Here is a 19,283-nt window from a genome sequence, read left to right as displayed (position 1 = left end):
AAGATATAAAAAACGAAGGAGGATTTGCGATGCAGAGAGAAAGACAAGGTGAAGCAATACAAGATTGATAAAATGCTCAAGGGCAATACAGATAAAATGGGAGGGAGTGGATGCAACAGATAATGACAGAAGTGAAAGGGGCAAATAAAGGCAGTGAAACAAAAGGATGCATGCAACATGGAGCAAGTATCGGTGAATAGGGAATGGAGGAAGAAAAAGAAGACAAATCAACTTTTTCAATTCTAACATCATGGCCCTAGCATAGCCCGGCAATCTGAACAGAGTGATGCTAATGATAAAATTCCACGATACACAATTTCTCAAGGTAAACAGATATCCTTGTATAACATCAACACTTTTAATGCTCAATATTACCTCTAGATTGTAGAGGTGATGCCCTCTATGTTCGCACATAGTGAGAGGGCAGTCTCTCACAGCAGATTAAGTGAACCATTTGAGAGATATTATGTAATGCTGCGATGGTGCAGTGCAATTTTGCATGAACATCTGCTGTTATCAGCTAGTGCAAAAATTACATACGCATGAACACAAAAGTGCAAAAATGCATTATTTTGTACCAGTCAAATGGTGCATATAAAATTATTTTACTATTAAGCAGTAACACATGAAGCCACAATGATTTTCAGGCTCTTAGAGTGGCGGATCCCCTAACCCCCACCGGAAGGCACTTGGGTCCCTGTTGTTGAGGTGGTGGGCTTTTACGCTGTCTGAAGGTGAAACCGCTATTTTTTACGGATACTGCCTTACTTCTTTGAAGAGATCTAAGGGGCTAACAGCCAGATTCATGAAAAGAAAATCGGCTCGCAAAGGGCCTGATTCTGAGAATCTGGCCCTTTGCGAGCACAATTTTTGCATCCCAAATGCAAAAATCGCTATTATAGAATTCGCAATTGTGCGAGGAATTGCATTTAAGGAATCTCTATTTGAGATTCCTTAAATGCAATTCATGAAACATTTAAAATTGGGAATTCGCAAATTTGGGGCGCTATTTATCGCGAAGTCAAACCTCGTGGTAAATAGCGGAAACTTAGAAAAATGCACTTAAGTGCATTTTTCTAAGTTGTATGTTACACACACACATGTCCTTGGGACATGTGTGTGCGTAACACCAGCGTCCAATGTCATTTCAGGGGTGCAACAGGGTGTCCTTTGGACACCCCTGCAGCCTTGAAATCGCAAACTCAAAATGCGAATCGCTAATAGCGATTCGCACATTGATATGTCTTCCCATTCATTCCTATGGGCCTTTAGGCCCATAGGGATGAATGGGGAGTTATTCCTTATTTGCGATTAGCAATTAGCTAATCGCAAATAAGGAAGCTGTAGGAATCGCAATACAAATTGCGATTTTTACATGAATCCCGTTTTGCGAGTCTGTAATAGCGATTCCTTAATGATCGCTATTACAGACTCGCAAAAGGGGACTTTGATGAATCTAGGGGTTAAGGCGGTGCACCACGCTAGTGCTGACCACTCTGCCTAAGCAGTCGGCCTGTCTGCATTATGTACTTGGCTACATCCTAGCCATATTGAATTGTCTGTTCCAAATTGGTGTACATTTTTTCTGCGACGGCAGTTAAGATCTCAGTGATAGAGTCCAATAATGCAAACAGCTGGCATTGACTGACCTGAGGGGCAGGCTAGTCGAAGAAAACTTTCTCTTCCCAAATGTCTCAATTACTTTCAACTCTCTATCAAGGTATAGTAGGCAAAGCATTGTAGTTAAACCAGTTAGTGGAGGCCTAGAGTATAGTACCAGGCTCTCAGGAGTAGGGTGCTGTGTTAAGAGGGTAGAGTTCCCCAGATCAGGTTTGTGATGATGTATCACCTGTCTGCTTACGGGTGGGCAAGACCAGGGTTTAGTTCAAGTGCCCACAAGGGTATTGTTAGGGCCTAGAACTGCAGTAGGGATTCAGATGAGGATTGTAACATTTCTGTGAGGAGTTTGTTGTAGTGTAGTTCCTATATTCCCAATAGGCTCTGCGCATTGGAATAACAAACGATAGTTTAGACGTAGGACTGAGGTCGACTAGGTCTCTACTGAATATGTTAGACTTAATTATGAATGCCAGCTAGCTCAGAGGTCACTAGAAACTTTCTCGAATTCACAAGAAGGGATTAGTTTCTGACAACCGCATAAACATGACAACTTTGCTCCCCTAGAACAAGGAGTATATCTCCAGAGTCGCGGAAACAATAGATAACTATTTTACTCAGTCAATCGTGCATGCTTAGTTTCACCAGAAGTGCAGGGAAACAGAGAGACAGGCGTTTTCAATAAAAGAGGTTATTTATTGAACAGTCTTCTTTCTCATGCAAGAGAAGTGAATTGCTACAATCGCAATACTTGTCATAAAGTAAAGTGCGTACAGTAAAAGGAGTACTGTAAAATAGTACTGTAAAAGCATGGTATGGTTTATAAGCCATACGGTATTTAAAATAGATAAAATACATACAATGATAAAATAATGACTAAACGTACTCAACTGGTGCTTCTAAGATACGCCTACCCCTGTGTACCTAACCTAAGCCTAGTACATGGGAAGGAGCAAGTGAGATGTAGTTTGAGTTAAGATAGTTTCTGCCAAGAATCTGAATCAAGAATTCTCTATGGGTCTAGTCAGCTCCATACCTTGGTTATAGAATGAAGGAGGTATTGTATCTCTCTCTCAGGACTCGATCTCCCAGCAACCCGCAAGGGTGACAGGGAAACTCTGGAGCTGGATTTTTCGGCAGGAGAAAAGACAGCGTCTCTCTCAGTGCGTCAATGGGAGGGTCGGCTTCCTTCGGCACTCGCTACAGCAGGGCGTCGGGCAAGTAGATAGCCGATCTGCTCCAAACCACCGTGTGTTTTGCTAGGGCAGATGCTGGTATATTTATACCTGGAAGGTGCAGAGTTTGACGTAAGGTTGGACATAAGACGTCACTAAGAACTCGCAGTTCTTTCAGGACTCCAGGAGTTCTAGGACAAATCAATACAGAAGCAGGGGGAATTCCCGGGCTGCGGGAGGCTTGGTTTGTTTAAGAACGCGTTGTGCTTTCTAGGAGTCTATGGGAGTAGCCTTGCCGTATTTGGACTGCATTGGCTATGACTTAATATGGGTATGATTCTTATGCCTTTATAAGGATATGATTTGATATAACCACATAAGGGCATAAATCGGGAATATTTAAATAGGGTCCTAGATTTGTCTACAACACCCACTCCACGTATAATGTCCATCATTACTAAATACTAAGCAATTTTAAACATATCTATGCATGTGTTTTCCATCACACCCCAAAATACATAAAATGCATTTGAAATGGTATATACACGAAAAATGAGTATTATACTGTACGTTTTCAAGCAGTGTTATCATTCAGATAATGCATATATAGTACATTGAAATATTGACTGAATGAAGCACGAAATTTACATTTATGAAATGGCTCTAAATACAGAAGAGAACGTCGAGACCATTTCATCACATATTTATACAAGACTGTACATGTGCTAGAGGCTAAGTCAAAATATTGCCTCTAGAGTTTTCACAAATATAAATCTTGTTCTCTAAGAATAGTTCTACTTTAAGCAGAGTATCATGTGCCAAAAAGGTAAATATTTTGGGAACGGGAAAAAATAATTTCGCTTTCAGGGGAAAAAAATTGTTCCAATTGTCTTTCAGCAGTTCTGTTTATCAAAACTGAAGGCCGAATTCAGAGTTCAGGGAACGCTGTGTGCTCGTGTTTTCAAAAGTTATTCTCGTTGTTAGGAGAGAACATTAACTAAGATAGGCTGGCAAAGAATTCATCTACAACAGTAGGTGAAAGTTGGACCATGTCCGAAAAAGTAGAAACAGTGCATATGTGAGATGCATTGCCGTCATCGGTGTCTAGATCAGCAATGGTCACAGAAGGTTGTACCTGTGTGCCGCTTTCATCTCGTACCTCACCGCCACCTAATCGTAATGGTGAGGTCTCAACGAATGCCGTCATCAGAATAAGTAGCCGCTGGGGACAACACTTTGCATGAGCCGTTACCGAACCAAGCAAAGTATCGATATCCATAGGCACTGCTGATGGGAGTGTGAGACAGATGGACGGAGAGGTAGGAGAAGCATGTCGCTGTTCCACGCGCTTTTCCGCGTTCTTTCCCTTTACTTCATTTTATGTTACTTAACTTTGAAACTGAGCTCAGATCTCGCGCTTGCTGCCCTTACACGCGCAGAGCCGCGTTTTTCTAAAAAACGACAGCAGCCTTCAAACACAGTCCTGGCTCCGCGAATGATGGATACTATAAATATCCATGAGATAGAGATACAGATACCACTTTTTGTCGGCAATCTTTCAGAGGAAATGCTTTATGTTTGGTGTGTGTGTTGTGTTTTTTACGTGTTCCTTGCATGTTTTATAGAGCGGTGCTTCATCTTTCCCCTGAGCCGCTGCCAGGTGGGGTGAGGCTAGTCATCCTTACAGATCTAGGTAAGGACGACGATATATTCGGCTTATGAAATTGTCTTTCCGAATAAATTCTAATTTTGGTCATTTGATCATTTATTGCCTATATGTCAACATAGTTAATGTGATGCAAGAATTGATCCACATAAATTGGACTTTCTGGTCAGCCCAGTTTATACTGTTAACCATACCTAACCCACCTTTTTTCTCCTTAGTGATCAACACAGACTGTAAGGGCACCGGGAGCGTTCAGGTGACTTATTAGCACTTGCACTGTTACCCTGGTGTCATCTTTCACCTACTATTTTTAATTCACTTGGTGCAGTAGTTTTTATTTATATTGGTCCTGAAGAATGCAAGGGAACTATAGTCCCATTATTGCAGAAACTAGTCGACCTACTCTGACCTAGAGCAGTCTACCTAATGAGAAGGCCTTAGGTTATATTGTTTTTATACTTTTGGTATGTTAGGCAAACACGGAATAAACTTTCTTTCAAGTGCCTATTCAAACCAATTTTAAACACACACTTTATGGGTTTCTTTCACTTTATCACCTTTTCTAGCACTGCACACCCCAGTCCCACATCCAGGGCCACTTACCTATATCGAGTGGTCTACCACACTGTCACTGCCATTCTCCTTTGAGGAACCCCCTTACCACCGGGTTGACCTCACAGTGTGGCTCCGAGCTTCTCAGACGGGTGGTACGGATAAAATCCCAAATGATGAAGGGCGGATCCGTATGGTGACTGATGGGTACTCTCCTCATCCTGTTGAGAATTTTCTGTGTTGTATCACTTTGGTCTGCTGGGAAAGGTTGGCTCTCTGTTTCTTTTGGGCACATTCCCCGAGACCCTCTGGTACCTTTTGTTGTTGATGAGACAGATGTCTAACAGGCATTCTTCTCTGCAGAGCAGGCATCGTAGAACAGGTAGGATGCAATCTTGCCAGATTGGTCTGAATGAAAGAAACCAGGTAGTATTCAGATCCCTTAGCCGAGCCAAGCCGAGGACTTCAGTAATCCGATCTCTGTATCCCATTGCTAGGATGGTTTCTTCCATGGTAGCCTGAGTTTTGTCTGTGACTTGACTTGCCATATCGGATCAGAAGGAACAAAAATAAGATTCCTGCTACGAGTCCCAAGATGAGAGGCAGGCCGCAGAACACAGAGTGGACGAAATTCGGGAAGATGCTCAGGACTGCTTCAAAGGGTGCTAACAGTTCCGAAAAAATTGTCTTAAATACATGTGCGATGCCATTGGCATCTGACGTGTTTAAGATTTGACCTAACATTTCTACTAAATGCACAGGGCAATTTGTCGATAATAATGCATGTATCTCTGCTGCTGTCCTTGCGACTTGCAGATCATACGTTTCTCTAGACGAGGTTAAAGGAACAGTTGTTTGTAAAAGAATAGACTTCATTCTGCTTAAAGTATCAATTCGAATAGAAGAGATATTCAGAGAAGGCCCTATCGTTGCCTCTTTGCTTGTTTTGCTGTTTGGATACAATACTTGCATACAGCAAGTGACCCTGGATGTAACACTGACGAGATAGGCCGTTCCTGGCACCATGCCACAACAGCTGCAGTCCCTTATTACCGTAACTGCCGTTGGAAAGTTGTCTGAAAAAAGGTTCGATTTGTGTAGCAGGGGTGCCGTGCACGTGGCATGAAAGGTTATTTGATGAACCTTCGCAGGCTCCATGCAAGTTAATTCCTTGACACAGAATTGTACCGCTTAGTGAATCTTTACAGTTGTTACCACTAAGAAATACCTCTTTTTCCCCCCCACTCCAACATCTATGTGTGTAAGGTGAATTCCAGGTCGACTTGATGTACCCTTTACCCAACCTTTCATACAGGCCCGCTGGTATGTGCTTTTGGCAATATTGAAACTGAAAAGTCGTTATCGGAATTGTAATGGTGCCATGTATTATCCATTCAATGACAGGTTTTTCGGAGATGTCAATGGTAATCTTTCTAGTTTTTCAATGCTCAGCACCGTATAGTTTGCCCCTCTCTGTGCCAAAGAGATGTGTTTATCTGTAAGGTTAAAGACAGAAAATAATGACGTTGTGTTGATTAGACGCCATGGCACGTAGCCTGAAAGGAGATTTTGTAACGTCCAGCCTAACTGTACAATAGAACGTAATTGGGACTGGCCATGTTGTAACATTAGCATATCCTGTTCTATTATATCAATAGCAGATTATACAATGCTGTCCAGTAAATAAATTCTGGAGGACAGAGTCGTTAACCCATTGTCCACTACAGACAGTGTTTTTTCCAAATGAATACAATCAATTTCTCGTATTTTGTCAGCAGTTTCAATTTGCGTTACTTTCCAAGCTTTGTTGTAAGCAACATATATACTGGCGTATATGAAACATTTTGACGCTGTTTGCGAGGTCCCAATAAGAAATCTCGCAAGTCAGCACCTTCTTAAAGTAAAGTCAAGTGTTGCTTAATTTCAGGTAGTGTGGATTTCTGTAGCCATTTGAGGCTTAAGTTTCCTACACTGTATGTTATTATCCCTGGATGTTGTCTCTGTGAATATCTTGGGTCAGGCCTGTTCTGTTGGAACCCCTGTGTTTTGTTCAGGAATCTATCTTGACAGTTATTAGTGTCTGTGGGCCAGATCAACCATTTTCTCCAATCAGGATTAGTTCTGTTTTGGTGTAAAATATGGGATACGTCTATCTCCACATCTGTAGTGCTATTACTATCAGGTATGGGCTTTGGTATAGACGGTTTGTTTAAGTCCTTTATCCTGGCTAAGCCAAGACAGGTTGTTTGTTGAATGGTGTCATTCAGGAACATTATTTGTTCTGGGATCATGCAGGCTCTGAATAATGATTCTAAACCTTGTACTTGCCAGTTTTTTGTACCCCATACAGTTTTTGTCTCAATGTTGTTTTTCCAAAATTCAAAACCAAATGTAGACATTTTTCCATAAAATTTTGCAGAATATATCAGTTTAGTATTCGTCAACATGTTTTTCATTCCTGTCTTATTTACAATGTTAAAATAAAACGTTTCTGGATCAGTGTTATTATACCCAGAGAAGTATGGGAATTTCTCATAAAAAAATTTCGAACTGCCTTTTGGCGGATTTGGACAATGTTCCCATTGATTATAAGTAAAAACATTTCTAGGATTAGCAGATTTATGCAAATAGTGATGCCCATAATGATTAAAGCAATACAATTCTTCATAATCTGATGAACCTTCTAAGTAATCATGTTCTGTAAATTTTGATGACATTTCTAAATCTGACATCATATTGTTAATATTTTCAAAGTCCCAATCATCAGAGAAAGTTCTAGGTGATACAAAGTCACTTAAAGAAACCTTGAACTGATGTAGATATCTTAATAGTTCAACCGGGCCATAGATGTCATAATCAGTAGCGTCCCATGCTACACCACCAGGTATAGGAATGGCTGTGATGTTTACTGATGATAGTTCTCTTTTTTCAATGTGAGAAGATCTGTGAGGTTTTAAAACCAAGTTGATGTTCTGACTTGCTGCGTCCATTGTACTGTATTTTCCATCAATCATTCTTCCCAAGCTTAAAACCATAATGAGCCAGCGTAGGAGGAAAAGTACACCTAACATAATCCACAATTCAATCCATGGTGAAATCAGATATGTCTCTCCGAGTTGATGAGAGTTCAGTTGTTTTTTCTTTGACAGTTTTATTTGCTGGCTTTTCTTCATGTTCATTTGGATCCTCAGAAAAGTCATTGAAATTGATGACGTAGCCAGATGCAGTTCTGTCAATTGTTGGAATTGCTTCCGGATTTTCATTAATCTTTGGATTTGTATGGTCAGAGGCTACATCATTGTAGACAGGTATTTCTTGATGAGCTGTTGCAATTTGGGTTTCAAGAGGCACAAGTTCCATGGCTTTGTTGCATAGTCCTTTTTTATTCACTGCAGGTTTATCAAATGTGATTAGTCTCTCAGTTTGAACCTCTTGAATTGTAGCAAGGTTTGGTCTTCTACTATTTCTTGGGAGTCCACTGGGCCTACTTTATTATTGGCCACATGATTGTAGTTTTACCAGGTCGATTGATACAACTCTGTTCTCCTTTTTACCAGCAAGGGGCGGTAGTACTACTGATCTTGTTCCGCTGATTGCCAAGAAAGGTACAGCTTTTCTGTAAGAAGGCCCAAATTCCTTCTTCACAGCGATCTTTTTTCTGACCAGATCCCCAATCTTTGGAATCCAGACAGGTCTTGCTGGGACCGGTGGTCTTTCTTCAGTGGCCGTTGGCTTTAGCTTTGTGTTACTTAGACTTCTTCTTGTTTCATTTAAGTCCTGTAAAACGATCTTTGATATCAAAGGTTTTTTGTTCCACCACTGAAGTCTGACTATCGAGGTCTTCGATTATCATTCTTGTACCAAACAAAAGTTCATATGGAGTGATTCCACCCAGAGAATTTCTTGGCAGATTATTAAGACTACGTTGGACACTTATTAGATGTTTGACCCACCCATCACCCCAACCTAGTACCCTTGCTGTTATAGATTGCTTTACGTCACTGTTTTTTCTCTCCACTACCGCATTTCCCTCAGGATGGAATGGACTAGAGTACCGCAATGCAATGCCCAGGCTGGCCATGGCCTCCATGTAAGGTCGAGAGCTGAACGCAGGACCCTGGTCAGAATGTAGCATGCCAATTGCGTATGTGCCGATAAAGACTCGCAAATCTTTTATAACAGTTCTGGCGTCTGCCGAGCGCTGGGGCCACATCCAAATGAATCTCGTCTTAATATTTATGGGATCCCATTTTTCCGTGTGGACGTCTGCGTGTAGATAGCCTAATGCTGTCTAATAGAGGTGTCTGGGCTGGTATCGGGTCCGGTTCACAACTGCGATCTCTATTGCAGTCATGACAATCCATTGCAAAGTTATAAATTTGCACGCTCATCCGGCCACCAGTATTGTGATTGCAATTCTATTAGAGATTTCAAGATCTCTTGGTGCCTCAGACCCATTCCCATGTGTGCTTCTTGAATCAAGTAATCTCTCCGGTTCGTGTTTGGAATTACTCTATCCCCCACTCCAGGGATTCGAGCAAAAGGAACGGAGTTTGCGTCAATTATGTATGTATTATCGAGTGGATAATTTAGAGGTAATGCCGCATAGTCGCCTTTTAATGAGGCTTTTACCGCCAGCATGGTTTCTCCATCTATTTGTTTTTTAGAACGCTTTTTTGTAGCTACGGAAGCCGGTTGAACAGCTGCCGTTGTGGCTTTGTTAGCCAATGAATTCCCTGCAACGTGAACGCCATCACGTCGAAGACTCTGCGTATGTATCACGTGAGTCTTTCGTAGTTCTTTCTGTAAAAGAACTACTTGCTCCCATAGTTTGTTATGCTTTATTGTGACACCTGTCTTATCTTCGTAACCGTTTTCAATCCAGGTCTGCATGAAATCATTGTAAGACTGGACGCAGAAATGCGAGTCGCACACTATTAGTGTGGGGAATTCGCGATCGGCATTTTCGAGCGCCATCTTTAAAGCTTTTAGTTCAGCTCGCTGAGCTGTACAGTTTGAGTGATTCAGTTTTAGTGACCATTGGTCTGAAGTTACCTATGCGCCAGCAACCTTTAATGATTGCGCATGCCGCATTGTAAATTTGCTTATCTACAACGTAGAGTTGCGCATATGAGTCTGTGTAGATTACACAGGCGTAATGTTCGAGAGGCAGAATTTCGATCGGCAGAGGACATTCATGTTCGTATTCTAGATATTCAAGCTTTTTCATTTTGGGATCAAATGCGTGTATCACGTCAGCTGCAGCAAGAGAAATAACCCATTGTATCCATTTTGGATCTAATGCCATAGCATTTGGAATGCTCGGTCTTGTTACTGCCTCAAAGGCTGATACTACTGTTAAAACAGATATGCTCTTCCCTTGAGCTAGGGTTTTTTCTTTTGCTACAGCAGTTTGAACCGCAGTCAGAATTTTTTCAGTTTGTGTGTACAAGTGTGATTTATAAGCTATTGGTACCGTTTCTCCCTCATTAGAGGTCAGGTACGTAAATCCGCATCTTCCGGGATGACTCGGATTACAAGGTTGCGTTCGTTTGCGCGTGTTTGCAGTTTTGTTTTAGTTAACATGTCTGTTTGTATTGATCGTAAAATTTTTGTGTGTTTCTGAGTCCAATTATTTGTTTTGAAATCAGGTTTTATTAATTCGTAGAGAGGTTTAACCCTCTCTGCGTAGTTTAGAATTCAAGTTCTTCCAAAATTCAGGAAACCTAGAATTTATTGTAAGTTTTTCAGCGTTTTTGGAGCTTGGAGTACTGCACACTTCTCTAAGAAGTTGTCTGCTAGGCTTTTGCCTTCACTTGATAACTCATATCCTAAAAATAGGACAGTTAGGTGGGCAATTCGTGATTTTTTAAAGTTGAATTTGTACCCTTCAGATGCGAACCCAAGTATAATGGTGTTCACTCTTTTCAAGTGTGTCTTCAGGTCCTCGTCTGTAAGATAGATGTCATCGACATAAGATAATGCCTCATCATCATATATTTGTAGGATTTCTGTTACCCTTGCTGAAAATAATCCTGGGCTGTTCTTGAATCCCCGGGGGAAGACGACAAAATTGCCTCTGGGCCCCATACTGGAGAAAGTGGTCAAATACTTTCTTTCTGGTGCAATGTTTTGACAGAAGAAAGCATTTGAAATTTCTAATGTCGTTTTATATTTTTTGCGCACGATGTTATTCAATAGTACTGCACTGTGTGAGTTTTGTACTGCAAATGTTTTGCAACAGGAGTTTAGGTGTCTGTAATCCAAAACTAGACGATATGAATCGTCTGGTTTGGAGACAGGAAACAAAGGGTTGTTCATTTGTGAGGTGCATGTTTCAATCACCCCCTGGTATTCTAGTTGATCTAAGATCTCCCGGACTTGTTTTTTAGCTTCTTGCTTAACAGGATACTGCCTCTGTGCAGTAGGTTGATTTTTTAACTGAATTCTATGGTGAGGAGAATCCTCATCCCATCCTACATGATTTTTCTATAATGCAGGGGCTTGGGCCACTGCCCATTTTCTAGCATATGTGTATTTTTTATGCATTGGAATGTGATTTGAGAAGGCAGGCATAATCATTTCCTCGCCATGTGGGCATTCCCTGACAAACTCTGGTGGCCAGTCTTTCTCTGCAAGCAGGATATCATAGCCTTTAGATAGATTCTCCCAAAAGAGACCTCTTATTTTCCTAGTTTTGTCCCCTTCTATACGTAATGTTATTTCATATAATTTATGGGGTACACTAACTCTGGTGTCTGCAGTTTCCACCAGAATGTATTAATTCGTGTCCACTGTCTCCAGAAGATTCATCAGGATCTTGCGAGCTATGGTCACTTCTGCTGCGCTGTCTAGCATTGTCTGGGCCCATTCTGCGTTCTTGAGTTGTGTCCTCAGAATCCTCGGCATGTTTTATTTTAATACTAGCTACCTTCTTTTTGGGAAATTTTAATTTTTTACTTTGATGAGCAGGTTCCTTATCTTTGGACTTGACGCGCTCTTCTTTATGTTCTGACCGTCCTCTTCTTTCCGATTTCTGTGAGGAAGTCTGAAAAGATCGAGAGGGACGTGTATCATTATCTTGATATCTGTCAGGTTTTCTTAAATTGTGCCTATTTCTAAGGTTGTATCTTTTTTTCAGAGGGCTCCCTTTGTGGAGACCTGGCCCCCTATCCTGGAGATCTATTTCTCCGTTGGGGAGACCTTCCTCTGGACTGAAACTGTTTTTCTCTGGGAGTGGTTTGTTTATTACCCTCCCACTTCTTTTTTGGAGTAATGAGATTATTCTTAATAAAGGTTTTTTTCAGGATTTTCAGTTAGTTGCGGTTTTAGTGGTTTCCCACCCAAACTATCTCTACCTAATTCTTCATAGGATTTTTCAATTATTCTGGCAAGTTCAAAAGGTTGTTCTGCTATATCTGTTTGTTTTAATTTTTGGCAGATCGCCATAGATGCTGCTTCTCCTTTTATGTTGGCTAGTAGTATAGCCGACTGGCCGGACTGAGAGGGGCTGACTCCCAGGAGCACCAAGGGGATGCTGCGGATACCCTTCCTGGCCACGCATGACTGAGGCTCCGATTGATGAGGAGACCGCACGTTGGAGTGATGACAAAGATGGCGGACGTGCAGTAGGATATGTCACCCAGGGCGTGGCCAGACAGTGATAACTTGTTCCTTGGCAGCATCGGAGGGCACTGAACCCCGGTGAGGCGCGCTCCACTCACACCTACCGCTAATACATTGGGCTCAGCAGAACGACCCCCTTTGCGATAGAGGGCGGAACCTGCCTGCCTGCCGGGATGACCCATGAGCACTGGTGACTGAGCTGCTGCACGCTGGAGGAGAGGACACGGAGGCCGCAAATGGTGAGAGCTGACAGACCACCGGCTTTCTCTTGTGGCAGGCATGCACACCTGGTGCCTACCAGGTAGACAATGCCCAAGTCTCTCTCTTCCCTGACTTCCTGGCTGTTATATCCTAGCAACCATGTTAACCAAGTGTCCAAGCAACTTATACGGAGCACACTGGATTCTAGATTATGGATTCCAGGGTGGTCAGAGTTGGGACGGTTGCTGTGGTCAGATGACCTGGAAAGAGGTTGCTGTGCTTCCACAAATAAACATACGTCCATTATCTTTGTGTCTGCATCTTAATGGTGACAACAAGGATAGGATTGTAATGGCGCATGAAACGACATGAGGAATGAAGCAGGAAGATTCCCCGGAAATTACGGAAGATACAGGTGAAACTGTAACCCCTTAGTTCTCAATTACACTTTTGCGGCTACCAATCGGCTCTCCTACGACTTATTAGAGGTGGGTCACTGCATATTTGTAGAATGCTACAGTCTACATTTTGGTAACATTATACACCATGATCTGAGACGGAAATTGAATTACTGTGGCGCGTGCAAAAGGGAGCGAGCTGCGTTATTATCTTTTAACTTACCTGCTTAAGGATTTCATCAAAAGTGTGGCCTACTGCAGGAACAAATAGCGTAGGGCTCTTGCACATCAGGAGCAATGTCACAACGCGCAGTCAAGCCAGCGTGTGGTATCACGTGTCTCAAAGGTGTATCACAATGGGTTTTTTTCAGGCCATTGTGTTGGAGCAACTGAGTTGCCTTGGTAACAGTTAGGTGCGTTTGGTGCAACACACGGCAGAGGATCGGTCTTACCGGTGTTAGCGCAGTACACCGCCCGACCACATCCATTAAGGAAAGACTAGTGACAGTTTTTGGGCTAAAAGGAATCCATCTGTTGTTACTACGGCAGCATCGATTTGGCAAAACTATGGTGACCACTTTATTTGTTTTAGTTTGTTATTGGATTACTAAATGTACTGGTATAGAACGGAGGAGAGTACTAGCATAGAGCTGTTGAGAACTTTATGTAGTAATTTGCATTATCAGCTTCATTTATAATTTCAATTAATTGGGTGTATTTCCAGAAAAACAGATATGGATGTTTCCTCTATTGTAGCTCCTTCCAAATTTCTACAAATTCCTGGGGTACCAGTCATGGTATGGGAGGATTTGTGTGAGTCATTTGTAACCTATTTAGAATCAAAAGGGGGTGAAACGTTTGTGTCCTTGCAAAAAGTTGTGTTATTAAAACACAATTTAGGTGTGAAAGTTTTAAAAACTCTACCAAAACCTTGCCAGGATTATATCTCCAAATCTAGAAAGGTGGTAGCGGGGACGGGTCTGGTTCAAAGGAAACATCACTACATGAATATGTTGAGGTTATGAAAGCTTTGGAGGACAATTATGGTAAGAAAACTAGTATTGTAGTAGAAAGACAAGGTATTTTCAAGAGTCCAACTACAAGGGGAAACAGTAGAGCAGTATGTATCTCTATTAAGAACTTTAGCTGCGACGTGTAGATTTAAAGATCTAAATGAGGAAATAATTAGAGACCAATTTATAAACAGAACCAACAACATAAAAATTCAAGTAAGGTTATTGGAATTGGAAGATCCTTCCTTGCAAAAAACTATTGAGGTTGCTAGGCGCGTTGAAAATACATCTAGATATGTCAAAGAACTGAATGAGAATCAATCCCAAAAGCAAAAGTGATACTAATAATGTGAATGTTGTCCAGAAACAAAAAACCAATTGAAATGTCCAAGATACCGTCTATTAAGAACAAATAGGTGTGTTATAGATATAGTAGTTTTAGGCATACTGTGGAGGCTGAAAGATGTCCAGCAGCACATGTAAGGCGTTTTAAATGAAAAAGATGGGACATTTCTCATGCATGTGCAAGGCAGGCAATTAAGAAAGTTGGAAGTGTACTGTGAATGCTGTTAAAGAGATTACACTTGAACTTTCTGAGGAAGACGGAAGAGTTGAAATATTAGTAGGGAATGAGGGTGAGAAGGTCATTAGTGAAATAAAAGAAGGATATAATCTACCCTGTTGAACTATAAAAATAAATGGGACATGTGTATCTGTTTGGGCAGACTCGTGCTCCCCGTATACTATTATTAATATACATGTGTAGGAGAGTTTAAGTGAATACAAATTGTTTCCACCAGACATTGAACCGGAAGGGTATTGTGGTGTGAAACTTCCCTTAATAGTATACTTTCAGTGTGATCTATCGTACAAGGATAGAACGAGTTGTGGGAAAGTATATGGGGTGGAGAAGGGGAGAGCTTTGTTAGGTTGCAAAGAACAGAAAGCTTTGAGCATAACACTTAACCCTAACCACCCACAACAGGTATTATTGACAGAAGATGTGGAGAGTGTGTTGTGGAGTCTTAAGTACCCCAAATTATTTCCCAACGAACTAGGTTGTTTAGACAAATTTGAACATTGCATAGTTTTAAAGACAGGAAGTATACCGAAGGTACACAAAGTAAGAAATGTGCTATTTGCTTTGCAGGCTCAATTGATGGATGAATTGAAGAAGTTCTGTGATGCCAAGGTCATAGGGCCAATAGAACCATCTGAATGGCTTAGGCCTACTGTTTTGGCATACAAACCAAATGGCAAGTTGGTGCATGTGTGTCAACTTGAGAGATTCATATCGTAACATATGGATTGATCGCCACCCGTTACACATATTAACTAAATTATTTCTTGTATAAAGAATGCCAAATAATACTCAACTATCGATTTTTCAATTGCATACCATCAGATACGCTTGCATACTGAATCTAGACCTCTCACACCCATTTATAACGCCTGAAGGAGCATTTCAATTTATTCGTATGCCATTCGGCCTAGCATCGGCTTCTGCAGTCTTTCAAAGACTTATGAGCAGTATATTAAAGGAGGTATCCCATGTTTTGGTATCTCAAGATGATGTGCTTGTGTGGTGAGCGACTTGCAGGATACTGGGTTAACTGTGAGCAAAGACAAATGCAAGTTTGGGGTGAAACAGTTAGATTATTTAAGACACACATTATCAGGAGAAGGTGTGAAGCCTTAGAAAAATCTACTGGAAGCCATAGAATGTGCACCATCACCTGTTGAAAAGGAGCAAGTGCGCTCTTTTCTCGGTCTAGCCGAATTTTACTCCAAGTTTGTACAACAATTTGCGGAAAAGGTACACACTTTAAGATCTTTGATGAAGAAGGGCGTAAAATGTATATGGACTAGTGAATGTCAACTTGCATTCAATGAGATTAAAAGAGAAATAGTGATTGCAGTTGCTTTAAAACCATTTGACTCAAGTAATCGTAGTATAATAGTTGTGCATGCAAGTGAGTATGGCTTGGGTGCTGCAATGATGCAAAGAAGGAACGGTCATGAGGGGGTAGTAGCAGCCTTGCACACTCTCCAGGGGCCGGAGGCAACATACTCGGTTATTGAAAGAGAAGCATTGGCTTGCTGGTGGAGGGGAGGGTCAGGTATTTCAAAACATATGTGTGGGGGAAGAGTTTTGAGTGAAGAACTGATCACAGAATGTTAATTTACATATTTACCGCAAAGGGTGCAGGCAAAGCAACTCCAAGAATTGCTAAGTGGAGGAACAGGTTACAAAAATATGATTTTACACTCAAGTATGTTCCTGGTAGCAAGAATGTAAATGCTGATTGCTTGTTGTGTTTGCCTTTGACAGACTCCAGATTGGAAGATGAAGCGGATGACGTGGAAGAATGGTTTGTAGCTAATGTAGGTGAATCTTGTAAAGGAGCCATTAGTGAAGATGAATGGAAACAAGCCATAACGATGGATTAGGTTTTGAAGCAAATTGCGGATAGTATGACCAGTTCAATGTATTCTGTGGTGGAAGGAAAAAAGAGTTCAGTGATTATAAGATGGTGGGGTCAGAGTTGTCAGTGGTAGATGGGATTGTACGAAAAGATGTCAGGCTTGCGGTGCCTTTAAATCTGCAAGTCAGATTGTTGGAATTGTTGCATGATGGACATACTGGTATGTCAGGTATAGAGAGAAGGGCATGTGTCAATTTTTGGTGGCCGGGCATAGACAAGGAAATTGAGAGTTGTGTTCACAATTGTTTAGCATGTACGTGTAGTGACAAATGTCATAGCTCCTTGGAAACTCCTATCACACCTACATGTTTGCTGGATAAACCATGGCAAAAAGTGGCTATGGACATCTGTGGGCCATTTAGAGCTGGTAGGATAGAAAACAAATATGCTATTGAATTAGTTGATTATCTTTCCAAATGGCCTGAGGAGACTTTTGTGAAGGAATAAGGCTTCCAACATCATAAATTGTTATGAGGAGTTGTTTCGCAAGGAAGGGTACCCGGAGTGTGTTGTCACAGACAACGGGCCACAATTTTTAGCAGAAGAATTCAAGAGGTATATAAAAGTGCTTTGAGCAGTGCACCCCACTACGGCAGTTTATGATGCAAGGAAAAATAGTCTTGTGGAAAGATGTAACCGGGTATTGTAGGAGTGTATGCAATTAGCGGAAGACAGTGAGAAAGAATGTAAAAATGCTGTTTAGGTATGTTGTGCAGTTATTGCAACATGCCTCATGCTGCCACATTGGAAACTCCTTTCAGTCTTCTTAAAGTCAGGCAGACAAACACTAAGGTAATTCCTGATTGGATTAGTAGGTCAATAGCAAGAAATATAAGGAAGAAGGATGTGGAACGCAGGGTGAAAAGGTATCAAGAAATGTATGAGTACAGACACAATGCAAAAATAGTGAACAAACCACATGCATTTGCGTGAGGTGATTGGGTGAGAACAAGTGCATCTGGAAGTCAAAGAGCAGTCCAATCCAAATGGTCCAAGGCCAAACGAATCAATAACGTTATTGGCAACAATGTGAGGTAGGATGATGGGAAAAGATGGAATACCCGTAAAGTAATGCAAAAGCATGGTTTGGCTAAAGGGTTCGGGTGGTGATGTTCCCAGGAATAGTAGTTTCAAAGAACCAAGCAGTGTGATTAACAAAGAGGTGCGGTTAAGGACAAAACCATCCTGGTTGAAGGACTATGTTTGTGCATGAGTAATGTTACTCGTTGTGATAGGTTGGGTAGATACCATCTATATGGTGTATCCACCTGGAATATTAGGTTTCCAAGAAAGTGTATTTATGGTTGTGTATTTAGTGTGTTTTAATTCTGTTATCATATCTGTATGTCCGTTTTGTTGAATATAAAAGGAGGAGATATGTTATATCCTAGCAACCATGTTAACCAAATGTCCAAGCAACTTATGCTGACCACACTGGATTTTAGATTGTGGAATCCAGGATTATCAGAGTTGGGACGGTTGCAGCGGTCAGATGACATGGAAAGAGGTTGCTGTGCTTCCACAAATAAACATATGTCCATTATCTTCGTGTCGGCATCTCAATAGTGACAACGAGGATGGAATTGTAATGGCGCATGAAACGACATGAGGAAGGAAGCAGGAAGATTCCGGGGAAATTACGGAAGATACAGGTAAAATTATAACCCCTTGTTTCCCCATTACAGTTTTGCAGCAATCAGCTCTCCTACGACGTATTAGAGGTGGGTGACCGCATATTAGCACAATGCTACAGTCTACATTTTGGCAACGTTGATGATTGGAGACTGAAATTGAATTACTGTGGCGCGTACAAAAGGGAGCGAGCTGGCCTAATATCTTTTAACTTACCTGCTTAAGGATTCCATTAAACGTGTGGCCTGCTGCAGGAACAAAGCGCATAGGGATCTCACACGTCCGGAGCGACGTCACAACGCAAGGTCAGGCCAGTGCGTGGTATCACATGACTTGTAGGTGCGTCACAGAGGGCATGGAAAGGGGTTGCTGTGCTTCCCCTCTCCCTCACCAAAGACCCGCACACCACCAAAACAAACCTCCACGAGGGAATGAAGGCCGTCGCCGAGTGGATGAGGAGCAGCCGCCTAAAACTGAACTCGGACAAGACGGAAGTCCTCATCCTTGGCCCCACCCCCTCCGCCTGGGACAACTCCTGGTGGCCGACCACACTGGGAACAGCACCGACACCCACGGACGCAACCTAGGATTCATCCTCGACTCCTCCCTTTCCATGTCAAAGCAGGTCAACTCTGTCTCCTCCTCCTGCTACAACACCCTCCGCATGCTCCGCAGGATCTACAAGTGGATCCCGAGCGAAACCAGAAGAACGGTGACCCAGACCCTCGTCAGCAGCAGACTGGACTACGGCAAGGCACTCAATGTAGGAATCCCGACCAAACACCTACAACGGCTGCAGCACATCCAGAACGCCTCCGCCCGCCTGATCCTCAACATCCCTCGACGCAGCCGCATCACCTCCCACCTAAGAGACCTACACTGGCTTCCAGTTAACAAGAGGATCACCTTCAAGCTAC

At 42.0% G+C, this 19,283-nt stretch overlaps 1 protein-coding gene across 2 annotated transcripts in view; it reads right to left on the bottom strand.

Annotated features, from left to right (window-relative positions):
• RASL10B (RAS like family 10 member B) overlaps positions 1–19,283 on the bottom strand; it is an 865,262-nt gene that overhangs the window by 399,256 nt on the left and 446,723 nt on the right. The gene's annotated exons all lie outside the window — the stretch shown is intronic.

The sequence above is a fragment of the Lissotriton helveticus genome, chromosome 3_1, assembly GCF_964261635.1.
Source record: "Lissotriton helveticus chromosome 3_1, aLisHel1.1, whole genome shotgun sequence".
Classification (NCBI taxonomy): Eukaryota; Metazoa; Chordata; class Amphibia; order Caudata; family Salamandridae; genus Lissotriton; species Lissotriton helveticus.
Note: the sequence above shows the minus strand (reverse complement) of the source record. Positions and strands in the feature narration are given on the sequence as shown.